The sequence below is a fragment of the Arachis ipaensis genome, chromosome B4, assembly GCF_059453495.1.
Source record: "Arachis ipaensis isolate K30076 ecotype BB chromosome B4, ASM5945349v1, whole genome shotgun sequence".
NCBI lineage: Eukaryota > Viridiplantae > Streptophyta > Magnoliopsida > Fabales > Fabaceae > Arachis > Arachis ipaensis.
The window spans coordinates 99,032,091-99,036,510 of record NC_142439.1 but is presented as its reverse complement, the minus strand read 5'-3'; the positions used below and the strand labels follow the sequence as shown (position 1 = coordinate 99,036,510).

The 4,420-nt window shown below is 34.6% G+C and overlaps 1 non-coding gene across 1 annotated transcript; it reads right to left on the bottom strand.

Moving 5' to 3' along the window:
- Positions 1 to 3,836: 3,836 nt before the first annotated feature.
- LOC148568530 (small nucleolar RNA R71) lies at positions 3,837 to 3,944 on the bottom strand. The gene has a single exon (XR_015881736.1). It is a non-coding gene; the product is annotated as a small nucleolar RNA R71 (small nucleolar RNA).
- Between the last annotated feature and the right edge of the window lie 476 nt (positions 3,945 to 4,420).

Here is a 4,420-nt window from a genome sequence, read left to right as displayed (position 1 = left end):
TCAAAATCGATTTTCTGAAGCTATAGAACTCAAAATAGCGCGCTTCCAATTGCGTTGGAAAGTAGACATCCAGGGCTTTCCAGAAATATATAATAGTCCATACTTTGGTCGAGTTTAGATGACGCAAAAGGGCGTTGAACGCCAGTTCTACGCTGCAATCTGGAGTTAAACGCCAGAAACACGTCACGAACCAGAGTTGAACGCCAAAAACACGTTACAACTTGGCGTTCAACTCCAGAAGAAGCCTCTGCACGTGTAAACTTCAAGCTCAGCCCAAGCACACACCAAGTGGGCCCCGGAAGTGGATTTATGCATCAATTACTTACTTCTGTAAACCATAGTAGCTAGTTTAGTATAAATAGGATTTTTTACTATTGTATTGACATCCTGAGTTACATCTTCGGATCATTTTTAGTCTTGGTTACTCCGGTTCCCCTCTGGGGCTGAGACCAATGAACTCCATTATCACTTATGTATTCTCAAACGGTAGAGTTTCTACACTCCATAGATTAAGGTGTGGAGCTCTGCTGTTCCTCATGATTTAATGCAAAGTACTACTGTTTTTCTATTCAATTCAACTTATTCCGCTTCTAAGATATCCATTTGTTCCCAAGAACATGATGAATGTGATGATTATGTGACGCTCATCATCATTCTCACTTATGAACGCGTGCCTGACAAACACTTCCGTTCTACATGCAAACAAGCTAGAATGAATATCTCTTAGATATCTAATACAGGGGACCGAGTCCGAGTTATTAGTATCTTTGTGGTATAAGTTAGAACCCATGGATGGCCATTCCTGAGATCCGGAAAGTCTAAACCTTGTCTGTGGTATTCCGAGTAGGATCTGGGAAGGGATGGCTGTGACGAACTTCAAACTCGCGAGTGCTGGGCGTAGTGACAGACGCAAAAGGAGGGTGAATCCTATTCCAGCATGATCGAGAACCTCCAGATGATTAGCCATGCCGTGACAGAGCATTTGGACCATTTTCACAGAGAGGATGGGATGTAGCCATTGACAACGGTGATGCACTTACAGAAAGCTTGCCATGGAAAGGAGTAGGAATGATTGGATGAAGACAGCAGGAAAGCAGAGGTTCAGAGGAACGAAAGCATCTCTATACGCTTATCTGAAATTCTCACCAATGATTTACATAAGTATTTCTATCTTTATTTTCTGTTTATTTATTATTATTATTCGAAAACTCCATAACCATTTGATATCTGCCTGACTGAGATTTACAAGATGACCATAGCTTGCTTCAAACCAACAATCTCCGTGGGATCGACCCTTACTCACGTAAGGTTTTATTACTTGGACGACCCAGTGCACTTGCTGGTTAGTTGTATCGAAGTTGTGACAAATTATGAATTAAGATTAGAGCACCAAGTTTTTGGAGCCATTACCAGGGATCACAATTTCGTGCACCAAGTTTTTGGCGCCGTTGCCGGGGATTGTTCGAGTTTAGACAACTGACGGTCCATCTTGTTGCTCAGATTAGGTAATTTTCTTTTTGTTTTATTTTCAAAAAATTTTCAAAAATCTTTCAAAAATTTCTCATCTGTTTTCGAAAATTATTCTAAATTTTTAAGAATGAATTCTAGTGTTTCATGAAGCATGTTGAAGCCTGGTTGGCTGTAAAGCCATGTCTAATTCTTTTGGACTGTGGCTTCCAACCATCAGCATAGAGGCAAGTTAATTGGAATATCAGTTGTTGCATGCCTGATTTATATCCTAAAGCTGGCTGGCTATTAAGCCATGCCCAACCCTTAGATTGGAGCTTTAGGCCAACATTGAAAGATTCCTGGAATTCTTATTAAAAATTTTTGAATTTCTTATTTTCTTTTTCCTATATGTTTTTCGAAAAAAAAATATACAAAAATCCAAAAAAAAATTTAATAAAATCATAAAAATCAAAAAATATTTTATGTTGTTTGTTTGAGTCTTGTGTCAAATTTTAAGTTTGGTGTCAATTGCATACTCATCTTGCATTTTTTTCGAAAATTGCATTCATGCATTGCATTCATCATGATCTTCAAGTTGTTCTTGATAAACCTTCTTGATTGATCTTCATATTATATTGTTTTGTGTTGTATGGTGTTTTTCATATGCATTCTTGAATTCTTAGTGTCTAAATATTAAAGATTTCTAAGTTTGGTGTCTTGCATTTTTTCTTGCATAAAAAATTTTTCAAAAATATGTTCTTGATGTTCATCATAATCTTCAAAGTGTTCTTGGTGTTCATCTTGACATTCATAGTGTTCTTGCATGCATTCATTGTTTTGATCTAAAAATTCTCATGCATTGAGTCTTTTTCATGTTTTTCTCTTTCTTCTTTAAAAATTCAAAAATAAAAAAAATATCTTTCCCTTTTTTCACTCATAAATTTTTGAAAACTTGAGTTGACTTTTTCAAAACTTTTTAAAATTTAGTTGTTTCTTATGAGTCAAATCAAATTTTCAATTTAAAAATCTTATCTTTTTCAAAATCTTTTTTTTAAAAATCAAATCTTTTTCATTTTTTCTTATTTATTTTCGAAAATTTTAAAAATATTTTTTAAAAATCTTTTTCTTAATTTTATCTCATAATTTTCGAAAATATCATCAACAATTAATGTTTTGATTTAAAAATTTCAAGTTTGTTACTTGCTTGTTAAGAAAGATTCAAACTTTAAGTTCTAAAATCATATTTTGTGATCTCTTGTGAATCAAGTCATTAATTGTGATTTTAAAAATCATATCTTTTTCAAAACTAATTTCAATCATATCTTTTCAAAAATATCTTTTTATCTTATCTTTTTCAAAATCATATCTTTTTAATCCTACCTTTTCATATCATATCTTTTTCAAATATTTTTTCTAACTTATTATCTTCTTATTTTTTAAAAATTGAATTTTAAAATTTGTTTCAACTAACTAATTAACTTTTTGCTTGTTTCTTATCTCTTTCAAAACTACCTAACTAACTATCCCTCTCTAATTTTCGAAAATACCTCCCTCTTTTTCAAAAATTCTTTTTAATTAATTAATTGTTTAAATTTTAATTTTAATTTCAATTCTCCTTTAATTTTCGAAAATCATTAACTCTTTTTCAAAATTTAATTTTCGAAATTCTCTCTCTCATATCCTTCTATTTATTTATTCATCTACTAACACTTCGCCTCACCCAAAAATTCTCTTCTGAGTTCGAATTTTTCTCTTCTTCACACTCTTTCTTCTTTTCTTCTACTCACACAAGAGAACCTCTATACTGTGGCAAAGAGGATCCCTATTATTATTTTCTGTTGCCTTCTTTTTCATATGAGCAGGAGCAAAGACAAGAACATTCTTGTTGAAGCAGACCCTGAACCTGAAAGGACTCTGAAGAGGAAACTAAGAGAAGCTAAATTACAACAATCCAGAGACAACCTTACAGAAATTTCGAAAAGGAAGAGGAGATGGCAGCCGAAAATAATAATAATGCAAGGAAGATGCTTGGTGACTTTACTGCACCTAATTCCAATTTACATGGAAGAAGCATCTCCATCCCTACCATTGGAGCAAACAATTTTGAGCTTAAACCTCAATTAGTTTCTCTGATGCAACAAAACTGCAAGTTTCATGGACTTTCATCTGAAGATCCCTTTCAGTTCTTAACTGAATTCTTGCAGATCTGTGATACTGTTAAGACTAATGGAGTAGATCTTGAAGTCTACAGGCTCATGCTTTTCCCTTTTGCTGTGAGAGACAGAGCTAGAATATGGTTGGATTCTCAACCTAAAGATAGCCTGAACTCTTGGGATAAGCAGGTCACGGCTTTCTTTGCCAAGTTCTTTCCTCCTCAAAAGCTTAGTAAGCTTAGAGTGGATGTTCAAACCTTCAGACAGAAAGAAGGTGAATCCCTCTATGAAGCTTGGGAGAGATACAAGCAACTGACCAAAAAGTGTCCTTCTGACATGCTTTCAGAATGGACCATCCTGGATATATTCTATGATAGTCTGTCTGAATTAGCTAAGATGTCATTGGATACTTCTGCAGGTGGATCCATTCACCTAAAGAAAATGCCTGTAGAAGCTCAAGAACTTATTGACATGGTTGCTAACAACCAGTTTATGTACACTTCTGAGAGGAATCCTGTGAGTAATGGGACGCCTTAGAAGAAGGGAGTTCTTGAAATTGATACTCTGAATGCCATATTGGCTCAGAATAAAATATTGACTCAGCAAGTCAATATGATTTCTCAGAGTCTGAATGGAATGCAAGCTGCATCCAACAGTACTCAAGAGGCATCTTCTGAAGAAGAAGCTTATAATCCTGAAAACCCTGCAATAGCAGAGGTGAATTACATGGGTGAACCATATGGAAACACCTATAATCCCTCATGGAGAAATCACCAAAATCTCTCATGGAAGGATCAACAAAAGCCTCAACAAGGCTT